This window comes from Eucyclogobius newberryi, unplaced genomic scaffold (genome assembly GCF_026437365.1).
Source record: "Eucyclogobius newberryi isolate DKJ021-1_F unplaced genomic scaffold, fEucNew1.0.hap1 SCAF_11, whole genome shotgun sequence".
NCBI lineage: Eukaryota > Metazoa > Chordata > Actinopteri > Gobiiformes > Gobiidae > Eucyclogobius > Eucyclogobius newberryi.
The window spans coordinates 32,100,303-32,113,345 of record NW_027315735.1 but is presented as its reverse complement, the minus strand read 5'-3'; the positions used below and the strand labels follow the sequence as shown (position 1 = coordinate 32,113,345).

General features: G+C 43.9%; 1 protein-coding gene and 1 pseudogene across 3 annotated transcripts in view; one reads left to right on the top strand and one right to left on the bottom strand.

Annotated features, from left to right (window-relative positions):
* The window catches only part of LOC140354724 (NACHT, LRR and PYD domains-containing protein 3-like), a 334,575-nt gene that overhangs the window by 277,389 nt on the left and 44,143 nt on the right, over nucleotides 1–13,043 (bottom strand). The gene's annotated exons all lie outside the window — the stretch shown is intronic.
* LOC140354730 (NACHT, LRR and PYD domains-containing protein 3-like) overlaps nucleotides 7,348–13,043 on the top strand; it is a 32,999-nt pseudogene continuing 27,303 nt past the window's right edge.

Below are 13,043 nucleotides of genomic sequence, written 5' to 3'. Positions count from 1 at the left end.
CCATTGCGCCTTTAATTTACGCCATACGCCGCTCCTATTGTGGCGGAGTGTGATCATATTGTCTATAGCCGTGGGCGGCGCGAGCAGAAAAGTTACACTACGGCGCGCGCACGGACGGTGATCTGGTGAACAGGTGCCAAATAAACATTTGCTGACATTAGCTTCGCGCTGACCTTAGCTTCGCACTGACCTTAGCTTCGCGCTGACCTTAGCTTCGCGCTGACCTTAGCTTCGCGCTGACCTTAGCTTCGCGCTGACACTAGTTAGCTTCGCATTGGCATTAGTTAGCATTGCACTGACGTTAACTTTGAGTTGGCGTTAGTTAGCTTCACGCTGACGCTAGCTTCACGCTGACGTTAGTTAGCTTCGCATTGGCATTAGTTAGCTTTGCGCTGAAGTTAGCTTTGCGCTGATGTTAGCTTCGAGTTGACATGTTGGATCGTCTAACTCGGATAAACTCAAGGTTCTAAAACGTCTCCCGAGTTTCAAAGTATAAATTCCGACATGTGAGAGTTTTCCAGTGTGAATTGACCCGACCTCTGAGGACGACTGGAACAAAGCATCAATATCAGCTCCTTGTTTCCATAGCGACAGAAGTTAATTTCTTTTGGAGCGTTAGAAAAAAACAAATGCATTTCTCTCAAACTAAACTATAAAATAGAACAAGCTCCTGTGAATTGTGTCGTTTTGTTATTTGGTTCTTTCAGTTATTTTTGGTTATTTAATTTTCCGTTTCGACTCATTGTCAATGAGTCATTGTCAATAAGCGAATTTAGGCCGGGAACTCAGATATTTATACTATTCTGTGGTAAGTCCAGCCCATTGGACGGGCCGGACTTACCACAGTTGTCTGTCTGAAATTACTTTTAAAGACAAAAATAATTGTGTTAATAATGTCTACATCTTTTTAATTACATTTTTTCTTTTTCTTTATTCCCAACAATATATTTTTCATAATTATTTAACTTAAATTATACCAATTTGGTCATTTATTTCAGAATCTGCTTTACAAAATCTTTAGTACAAATGTTATAGATCTGGACATTGTTGACACTGAATTTCCCAACATTCCTCTGGTTGGAGCTGAGAGCTGTAGATTTGTGAACTTTGAGCTGCTGCTTTTCAACCAATCCAGCTTTTGTTTTCTTCCCCTGGTCGTCTCTCCACTGTTTGTCTCTGTAAAAGTCAAAGTGTCACAAATGTCCCTAAAGTTGCGGCTGGTTGTTGAGTTTGGGGTCAAAGGTCTGTTTCAGTGTCATTCGTCCATCACAGTTTTCGCCGGTGCCACACTTGTATTATAACGTATTTCCTAAAATGTTTGACAACTTTTGTTCAATAAAAACAAGGGAGTGTCTACAGAGCCGCGGCGCGCGGCCGAAACTGCATGGGTTTTTTGTGCCGCGGCTCCTGAAACTGCTGGGCTAATTGACCGCGCCGGGTTAGGGTTAAGGTTAGGGTTAGCCATGAGGCTATATGGCCGTGCCGCGGCTCTGCAGCCACGGCCTAAAAACAAACCTGAAAACTTTGTGGACATTTTATTTTGTGTTCTTTTGCTGGAGTTTATTTGATGAAAACATTTGAGTTTGGGTTTGTACAATCGGAAAGTTGACTGCATTTTACACCAGGAGCTTTAACGAAATGGCTCAAGTAAGAATTGTATACAATTCAGAACATTTAAAAAATATCACTAACTAATCACTAACAGGAGGAAAGAGTAGAATATGTATTTATATATATTTATGTCATATTGTTATAATAGATTAGACTAATTAAAGCTCTTGTCATTTGACCCTGTTTTTAACCATTTAAACTGTGATTTCAGTTGGATTTTAAAAGAGCTCATTTAAAATTTTATCTTATATTTTACTTATTGTTTTGTTTTTTGTTTTTTTCATTAAAGTAACAATATGAAGCTTTTCCTTGGAATTAAAAAGTGACATAAGTTTCTGTGGAATATTACAGCCAAAGGAACAACATTTCAATGGAGACAAGCCGGAGGAGGCTCCTTCAGGCCAAGAACCAGTCAGGTTTGTGGAGATGCAAGCTCGCTCACAGTAACGACACAAGTTCTCACTCCTGAGGACCTGTGGACCCAGATGCCCCTCCCCTGGTGAAGTGGTCCCTGCCCTGTGTGGACGGTCCCTCATCTGCCTGAAGAGTGGGTCCAGTTTGCCTCAGTCGGTCCCTCATCTGCCTGAAGAGTGGGTCCAGCTCGCCTCCGACGGTCCCTCATCTGCCTGAAGAGTGGGTCCAGCTCCAGTCTCCTCGTGTCTGTCTGTCCGTCTGTGAGAGTCGGATCTCTCCTTCACTGGAACTCCTCCAGGTTTCTACGCTTTTTTCCCAAAGAGGTTTTTTTTTTTGGAGTTTTTCCTGGCCGAGAAGGAGAGTCTAAGGACAGAGGACCCTGGGACATCGTCCCTCGCCACCACAGACATTGTCTGACTTCATCGCCACCACAGACATTGTTGATTCATTTCTCCCTGTGGCCCTCAGAGGCAACTGTTGTTGTGATTTTGGGCCTTACAAAAATAAATTGATTTGATTTGATTTGAAGTTCTTTTTTCAGAAGCAACAAACCAAACAAACATAAATTAACATATATGACATGTTTTGTGACTTGTAGAGATGGGCACGTTGTATATGTAATGAACACTTATTAATGTGTATTACAAGGTTATAACGCTTAAGAGCTTCAAGGTCAGTATCAGGAAAGAGACTTTTTACATCCGCCACCAGGGGTCAGCAGAGGACAGAGTAAAAGACCTCTGTGAGTCACTACGTCACGTCACTGTCTCGAAAGTGAAAGTAAAAAGCTTTTTCAAACGACGCCATCAAGTTAAGCTGAAGCTCAAGTCTGAACTCGCTCCTGATTTAAAGCTCTAACTAAACCCGGCTCAACGAGGTCCTTTTCAGAACCAAACCAAGTCCAGATCAGGACTCCGGGCTCGTCCAGGTGACTTTCATTGTTCACATGTTCAGGATTTGTCTTGTGGCACTTTAGGCCTTCTCAGCTTTCACGAGGCCGCTCCCGTTTCTTCACACGCACTTTTTATTCATGTTTGTCAGGTTTGTTTGTGCTCTTCGTATTCTGTGTTTCCTTGTGATTTATGTGTGAGTCACTACTTTTTCACACATATTATCACTTTTAATCAGTTTTGAATCGTGTCTTTTGATCAGTTTGGGCTTTTTTCTTCTGGAAAACAGTGAATGACAGAGATTGCCTTATTTACAACTTTCTTCCATATCATAATCAATCAGATGACTATTTGCATGAGTCTCATTTACATACTAATTGTCTTTAAACTCACAAGTTACATATCACCACCAGAGTTGTCATGACAATGAGCTGTTTGTATCAAAATAACTATTCTTACACACACAACACGTTTAGTTTTTGTCCTGGACATGAGTGAGTTTGACCCCTTTGAATTCCACATCCTCGGGGTTCTCAGGGTGAAAACGGGAGCGCGCGCGGAGGCGACGAGGGGTTTTGACGAGGGGAGTGTCTATATAGCCGCGGCGCGCGGCCAAAACTTCTAGGCTATTTCGTGCCGCGGCTCCTGAAACTGCTGGGCTATGTAGCCGCTTGTCTCGCTGATCTCACGAAAATAACTACATGTTACACAATAACTACATGTTACACATTAACTACATGTTACACAATAACTACATGTTACACAATAACTATGTGTAACTATGTGAGATTAGCGAGACGCGGCCTCCGCGCGCGCTCCCGGTGGCTCCTCCCACTCTCCCGGTGGCTCCTCCTACTCTCCCGGTGGCTCCTCCCACTCTCCCGGTGGCTCCTCCCACTCTCCCGGTGGCTCCTCCCGCTCAGCAGTTTTCACACGCGCGATCTGTGACAGCAGTGGGACCCGTCAAGTGTGTCATGCTGTTGTTGACGATCGATTGACGAGTGATCAGTGTTTTTTAGGCGCTTTGTTTATACAATTAAACACGAAAAAAGTATTTTTGTATCGCACCTTTTGCGATACAAAAATACTTTTTTCTGACGAATGCATCGCATTTTAGAGAAATTGCGTCACATTTTGCGATGCGATACCGCTTATTCTGAACCCTGTAACATGTTGTTATTATCATTTATAGCCTGTCATGTCACGCAGCAGGAAGTAAAAACCCAATTATATTATTTAGCCGTTTAAATCAATATTATTATGGATTACAATGAACAAAATGTAAAATAAACTATGCAGGTTCAGTGGCGGATACAGCGTTTTTAAGATCGATTTTTCTGCATGTATTAAACCCGCGTAATGTTACTTAATGTTACATAAAAAACTACAAATCCCTACGTCCGTGACTGCAGCATCCGTTCACGTGGTTTACGTTGACGGCACGTTACGCGCACACTGCGTCACTTCAGCCAATCACGTGTTTGCCGCGGTCGTTGCTTAAAGGTGCCATAACATGCTTTTTTTCACGTTTCGTAGTCTATCCTAAGTGTATAATTGATAATAATAAGTGTTGTGCAACACCCTTAACATAATAGTTAAGAAATATCACCCAGACCTTGGACCCCCTCACCAACCCGGAAATGCAGGCGGCTTGGTTTGATATTCGCCCCCACCCTTGCGAAGAGCGATCTGGCTCCCCCGCCCAACCCGTGACGTAGTCTCAGAGCGCGTGTGTGCCCCGCCCAACCCGTCTCAGAGCGCGTGTGTGCCCCGCCCAACCCGTGACGTAGTCTCAGAGCGCGTGTGTGCCCCGCCCACCCGTGACGTAGCCCCACAGCTGTCTGCTCCGCGCTGCGCCGCTCCTGCCGCGCGACTGAGTGAGAAACGATAGAACTTCAGATCAACACTACTTTGAGCCTAAATAAATCTGGTGTTTATTCTACAGCGTGCGCAGAACAGATATATCTATAGATCTATATATATATACATATATATATATAAAAGTTTTATGTCCATCGCGCTCTTATTTCCTGGTTTTTCGGTATCGGATAGAACTTCTCTCCGTTTATTTTCCCGGTTGCTGCATCAATTGCCACATAAACCTTCACCATTGTGATAATAGTAAAGAGTGCGATATCATTAATGACGTTTTGGGCCTCTTTGAGCCGTGTTTCATCGTAAATCGAAGCAGAAAAACTCACGGGCTTGTAGGGAGACAGCAGCGCGGAGCCGGGGGGAAGAGGGCGGGAGGCGGCAGGCGGGAGGGGGAGGCGGGTGGGGAGGGGGAGGGTGAGGGGGGATGATGACACATGCCTGTGATTATGACGCGGTCTTGCCCCACCCCCCGTCAGTTTGGAGATTCGAGGAAAGGAGATAGTCTGTAATATAGCTAAACACTGCGGGAATCAATCAAAAAAACACTCTGGGTACATATATGAAGCACAAATAGCAATGTAAGAAGGTTAAAAGCTCTGAAAAGTCGATTTTGCATGTTATGGGACCTTTAAAGGAGAATCTAGTTTGTCTTTGCAGGTAGAACATTGGGTTAGTTCTCAGACCCGGGTACGAATCTCAGTGGCTTCACTTAATTTATCTTGTTCGTTTCAACGGTTTAAATGGTTTAAACGACAGGGTCACTTTCCTCAAAAATGGTCAAATCATTTATCAGTCATAAAGTAAGAGACTGTTAGTTGATTCTCCAAGAATGGATTCATATTATGAAGTCTTTCTAGCTCAGGTGGTAGAGCATGAGACATCGATTCTAGAGTTGTGAGTTTGAGCCCTGGTGGGAAGTAGAGCACTTTTCACATTGGTTTTGTCACAGTTTGTTTTAAATCAGAACACCAACATGTACAATTTCTTGAAAAAGTGAATGTAACTAAATGCTGCCACCTCTGCTGTTCTGTTCTGTGCAGCTCAGTCTCAGTCCGATCACACACAAAATCACCACCACTGAACTTGCAAATTCTCAAACTGGTTAAAGAGCTGTTTTCGGACGTTACATGAACTCTCAGTTGCTTCTTATGGACATTTCACCCACTATTCACTGAGATTTGCACTCTTATTTCTATTGTGTGCGTATTTTGCACTGGACTAAATGTAAATACTGGGTTTTATGTTGTCTGTCAAATGCACTGTTAAATATATGGCACAGCCATGAAGCCTAATTGTATTCTGTATTATTACTTACACGCACCTCCGATAGTTGACCTAGAATCTTGCGCGCCCCCTTCAGAAAATCCTGGATCCGCCCCTGAGGTTGTAGAAAGGTTCAGTTGTTGTCATCTGGACTCAGTTTTAGAAAAAGTCCAGATGACAACACTCCTGGACGAATGAGGAACTTCACCGACATATGCAGGTTACAGATAACTATTAAATAAGAGTAAGAGTAAGATAAGCCTTTATTAGTCCACACAATGGGGACATTTCAGTGTTGCAACACAAGTAGGTACAGAAGTAAAAGAACAGATAACTTATAGAAAACTTAAAAAAAACACTCTTAATAGAAAAGCTCCTATAAAAAACTCTTATATTCTTAATAAAAAGTAAAAATAATAACAACACTCTTATTTACAGCAGTTATATGGACAGAGAATATTGCACCAATATGATTGACATTATGTCAGTATTGCACATGGGTATGACAGTATTGCACATGGGTATGACAGTATTGCACATGGGTATGACAGTATTGCACATTGGTATGACAGTATTGCACAGTATGACAGTATTGCACATGGGTATGACAGTATTGCACATGGGTATGACAGTATTGCACAGTATGACAGTATTGCACAGTATGACAGTATTGCACATGGGTATGACAGTATTGCACATGGGTATGACAGTATTGCACATGGGTATGACAGTATTGCACATGGGTATGACAGTATTGCACATTGGTATGACAGTATTGCACAGTATGACAGTATTGCACAGTATGACAGTATTGCACATTGGTATGACAGTATTGCACAGTATGACAGTATTGCACATGGGTATGACAGTATTGCACATTGGTATGACAGTATTGCACAGTATGACAGTATTGCACATGGGTATGACAGTTACACATGTTCAGGACTAACAGTGTTTGTAATAAAGTCTGACAGCAGCAGAAGGAAAGACCTGTGAAACGTCTCCTTCACACAGCGAGGGTGGATCAGTCTGTCACTGAAGCTGCTCTCCAGAGCGGACAGAGTGTCCTGCAGAGGGTGAAACTCATGGTCCAGCAAAGATGTGAATTTAGCCAGGACCCTTCTGTCCCCCACCTCCTGCACCGAGTCCAGAGCGCAGCCCAGGACGGAGCTGGACTTCTAAAGACAAGGAGAAATAATGTGATTTCTTGTGTAAATGAGTTGTTGCTCATTGTAATAGTGGTTTAGATTGATATTATAGATGTGTGACTTTCCCTCTGCTCTGGTGGTTTCAGGAGAAGATGGACCCGTCCAGTCCTGGTTGTGATCCTGGTCCTGGTCTGAGCTCTGTGTGTCTGGAGACTGACCGCTCTAAAGACTGTGGGATTGACTCTACAAGGTTTGTCCTCTTGTCTTCAGTTTGGGAGGTGGGCCGCTGTGAGACACTGGGACAGGAAAATGTCTGCTCCCTTCACTGCATTTTGGACTTCAATTAGAAAGGATTTCAGTTTAGGTTCAAGTGAATGTATTTCTTCTGTACCAAGAGGACAGAGTGTGATAAAGTGACAAGAGAATAATAAAAGAAACACCAGTGACATGATTCCACTAGAGCTGAGCCATATGTCAAAGAGGTTTTCATGACTTTTTTATTACAAACACATGAAAATGTCTTGTAGTGTTCATTTTATAAACATAAAGAAGACAGACACTTAATGAGTGAAGACAAAAAACTGTCTCATTTAATCTGAACTTTGCTCCACACTTTTACTGAGAGAGAACTGGCTTTAGACGCTCAGTTTTACATTCAGGACAAACTCAACACCACAGCCTCTGCTGCAGCTGTTAGTTTAGTGTTGATCCTTTTGTTTTCTTCAGGAGGAAACTGGACAAACCTGGATCTAAAACCAGAAGAAAATCCAGACCTGGTCCTGGTCCTGGTCCTGGTCCTGGTCCTGGTCCTGGTCCTGGTCCTGGTCCTGGTCCTGGTCCTGGTCCTGGTCCTGGTCCCAGCTGTGAGTCTCTGAAGAGCGACATGTCCAAAGATCTGGGCATCGACTTTAAAAGGTGTGTTTAGTAGTTGTGTCTCTGCTCCGCTGTAGCGGGCCCTGAATAGAGCCTCTGCTCCGCTGTAGCGGACCCTGAATAGAGCCTCTGCTCCGCTGTAGCGGGCCCTGAATAGAGCCTCTGCTCCGCTGTAGCGGGCCCTGAATAAAGCCTCTGCTCCGCTGTAGCGATCCCTGAATAGAGCCTCTGCTCCGCAGTAGCGGGCCCTGAATAGAGCCTCTGCTCCGCTGTAGCGGGCCCTGAATAGAGCCTCTGCTCCGCTGTAGCGGGCCCTGAATAGAGCCTCTGCTCCGCTGTAGCGGGCCCTGAATAGAGCCTCTGCTCCGCTGTAGCGGGCCCTGAATAGAGCCTCTGCTCCGCTGTAGCGGGCCCTGAATAGAGCCTCTGCTCCGCTGTAGCGGGCCCTGAATAGAGCCTCTGCTCCGCTGTAGCGGGCCCTGAATAGAGCCTCTGCTCCGCTGTAGCGGGCCCTGAATAGAGCCTCTGCTCCGCTGTAGCGGGCCCTGAATAGAGCCTCTGCTCCGCTGTAGCGGGCCCTGAATAGAGCCTCTGCTCCGCTGTAGCGGGCCCTGAATAGAGCCTCTGCTCCGCTGTAGCGGGCCCTGAATAGAGCCTCTGCTCCGCTGTAGCGGGCCCTGAATAGAGCCTCTGCTCCGCTGTAGCGGGCCCTGAATAGAGCCTCTGCTCCGCTGTAGCGGGCCCTGAATAGAGCCTGTTTCACTGCAGGTTTGTCCTCTTCAGTAACAGTTTGTGATGTGAGCTGCTGTGGTGAAGGAGTTTGGCTCTGAAGATTGTGCTCTTTCTGGAACTGTTGACATATTTCATTTACCTTATTTTCCGGACTATAAGTCGCAAGTTTTTTCATAGTTTTGGCCGGGGTGCAACTTATACTTATATTTATACTTATATGTAATAGCCTGATGTTTTGATTATCAGGATATTTTATTTTGCATTTCATTGTACAATGCATAGGGCATTTGTAATATTATTTGTTAAAATATGCATTTTGCATTGGGCTAAAATGTTCATTCATTGTATTTCAACTTAACAATTTTTTAAAGTTATATCTGCTTTTATTTTGGTTTTCTGCGCTCGTGTCTATCACGCACGAACATGCAGAACAGGTGCACACAGAGAGACTCACAGAGAAGCCACGAGGAGCATGTAGCGATGAGCTGCGCTGCGCTGCTGAGGACTGTAACTCGCTTAAAAATGATTAAACTCGCTTAGAGCTGCACGTAAATCGACCTGGTTAACTTCCCCTTGCGCCGGAGGACTGCGGAGGACTTGTGTGTGTTCAAGGGGGTGAGTTTTGTTCTATTTTGCCATGGACGTAGCTGATGGAGCTAAGCTAATGCTAAGCTAGGCTAAAGCTAAAGCTAAAGATGCTATCGCGTCTGTGCTGTTTATATCAAACCCAGTCGGGGGAGAGACGGCGTGACCACTGCAGATCTGCACTCACCTTTGAGGACGTCGAGGGAGTGGATTGCTGCGCCCATCTTTTCTCCTGGTTGACTGAGGACCGAAGGGGTTTTTCCTGGTTGACTGGTAGGATTGAACGTGTCTGTTTTCACTGGATAAGAGCTCCAACGCGCGCCAACGTTGCAAACTATAAATTCGAGTGCACTCGTAGGTAATCTGGTACATTTTGACTCTGAGAGTTAATTTCTTCTTATGTGTGTAAATACATTTTATGTTTTTTCCCCAAATACTTTTCTTGTTTAATACAATATATTAAGTACTACGGTGTGTCTTTTGGTACATTAACACTTCTGGGAAGCCTGATTTAAATCGTTATCTACAGTGAGGATCATACTTCTAACCTAGATGGTTTTATACATTGGAATGTCTCTTTTACCTTTTTAGTTAAATTTGAGTTTAAAGGGGTTCTATTGGAACGTGTTATTACCTCTTTATTTTGAGCCGGTTGGTAAAAGGGTTACATTTTTGGGGGCTCGTTCTTGGGATAAATTTAGCTTTTTCAAGAAGTGTGATTTCAAAGAGTACTTAAAGGTGGTATGGACTATTTTTTTCAGCAAATTTTTTATCATATTTCCTCGTGGCGTGCATAAATCATTAGTCCTGCCACGTATCAATCATAAAACGCACCTACCGCTCACCTGCAGCCGCGTGCGGTTCGTCCCCACGTTTCCGCGTGCCTAAGCGCATGGATCTATCATAATATAGTTCCCTCAGTGTACGGGACAAATGAAGACGGAGAAAGACAGTTCGAGCTGACACAGAAGTGGACAGAAATCTACGGGGAACGAGCGATGCGATGCGATCCGTCGCACTAATAAACAAACGCACGTGTGTGTTGTATCAGTCCACACGGGGGAGTGCGCATGTGCACTTCCGTCTGCGTTCTCAAATCGCCAAAAAATCGTCCATACCGCCTTAAAGTTTTTTTTGTGATTTTGTGTTTTTGTCAGACAAAATGGAGTCAGAGCAGATTTAAAGCATGGTGTGACAGACGTCAAATAGATCCTGCTCATGCAATAGTTTTAAGTGGTGTTCAAAATGTCCCAGATGATGTCCTACTTGAAGTCCTTGGCTCAGTTAAAGCTTTAGGAAAGACTAAGGTAGTAAACAGACACACCGACCCCACATCAAAAACTGACTTTGTGTTAGTCCAGACCTTATCTGACGTGACCACAGTGACTTTGCCTGACCAAGTAGGTGTTCCTGGAGAGTTTGGTCCCTGGCCTATTCACACAGTAACGTCTGATGAAAATGAAGATTTCCAAACAAAGTTACTGTCATTTCTTCAGCATGAGGGCAAAAGTTTTGATGATATTAAAGGACTGTTAAATGCTCAGCCTCTTGATGTTAACACTGCTCTCATTAACGCCATCAGCTCTCTCGTGGACAAATGTAATGCTGCACCCACAGATACCCAAAGCTACAGAAAATTGCGGATGTTCTCCGGAATGCATCCAATCCCTAATGGTGAAGAGGAGTATGACGCTTGGGCAGAGCAAACCACACATATGCTTGAAGAATGGCAATGTAGTGATGCAATTAAGAGACTTAAAGGTCCAGCTGCGGATATAATAAGATTCTTAAGAGCTCAAAATCCAAATGCCACTGGAAATGATTACATGCGAGCTTTAGAAACTGCTTTTGGAACCACTGAAAGTTCATCCGATCTGCTGGTCAAGTTCAGACAAACATTTCAAAGTGAAGGAGAAAAACTGTCACTGTATCTGCTCAGACTTGACAAGATGTTGCATTGCCTTTTCAGAAAAGGAGGTGTCCAGTTAATTGACATGAATCGTCTTCGCATCGAACAAGTTGTAGGTGCTCTTCCACATGACATGATTGCAATGCGCATACGCATGACTCACAAGTTGAGACCGCCACTTTCCTTTTAATGAACTTCTAAAAGAGATCAGAGAGGAAGAGGATATTTTGAAAGGAAGGAATGAAGTTAAAAGCGCAGTAATGTCTAAAACTGTGACTTCTGTAACTAAACCTGCTCCTGAGCTCAAAACTGATCCAGAAATGGAACGACTCAAAAGTGAACTGAGCGAAATTAAAGCTGAAATGAACAGTCTCAAAGTCGCAACTGTTGCAGCTGCAGCAATCAGTCAAACGGAGACAAAACGTCCTAAACCTGAGCAACCAAACAAACACAAGTTTAGTAGGAATGCGCCTTCACACCGACAAAATACAAACTCAGTCCAACCTGGAATATTTGGTTATAGATGTGGCGAAGATGGACACTTCATGAGAGAATGTGATGGAGTTGAAAATCTTCAAAAAGTCAACAAACGCCTTATCAAGCTCACAAAGAAATCGGGAAACTACCAAGGGGCCCAGTAGTGGAACGGCCTGGCGTCCCAGAGGTAAAGACACGTTCCAAGAGCATCAAAACAGAGAAAATAGTGCAAACACTATACCTGAAGGCTTAGTCTGCCCAAGTTCTACTGTACCTGTACAGATCGAAGGCATTTACGCTAAAGCTATTCTCGACACCGGTTCTCAAGTCACTCTGCTCTATCGATCTTTCTACGACAAGTACTTGAAACATCTGCCATTGATATCCATCTGTTCACTTCAGATCTGGGGTCTCAGTCCTGCTGATTACGCGTATGATGGCTACCTGTCACTCAAGCTACAGTTCAGAGAAGCAGATGTTGGCGTGACTGAGACCATTGATGCGCTTGTGTTGGTCTGTCCTGATCCCATTGTGAAAGACAATGCAGCTATACTTGTTGGCACAAACACCCCCACAGTCAGTAGGCTTCTCAAGAGTTATAAAGAGAAGGGAGTGAATTTAACAACAGTCAAGCACATTCATCCTGCATTCAAGAAAGCTATGGAGGAAATGTCTGAGTCCCCACATGAAACTGAAAGCAACCAAAGAGGATCTGTATGGTTCTCACAACCAAAAGTAATAATAATACGCCCAGGTGGTGTAGCAAGGGTCAAAGGTGTGCCAAAGTTTCGAGGAATTCCAAGTACCCAAGCTTTATTGGTGGACTCACCTGATGATCTTACAGAAGAACCTCGGTTCCCAGATCAGCTTTTTGTGAGACCGGAATTGCAGCCTGTCACTATTGTAAATTCCAAAAGAATAACTGTATTAGTCCGTAACAACTCGTCCAAAGAAATAACATTGACCAGAGGAATGCCAATTGCTCACCTGTTTCCAGTTGATGTGTTGCCAACACCTGTAGTCAATAAAGAGACAGATCTTACATCCTCAGAGAAAGTCACTGAAGAATCTTTTGATTTTGGAAATTCAACTGTCCCCACGAAATGGAAACAGAGATTGGTGAACAAAATGTTAGAACGTAGTGATGTTTTCTCAACTCATGATTTTGATGTTGGTTGTAGCAAAAGTACAACACACACCATTAAAACAACCGAAGATAAACCTTTCAGGGAAAGATCCCGTCGTTTGCCACCTGCTGATCTTGAA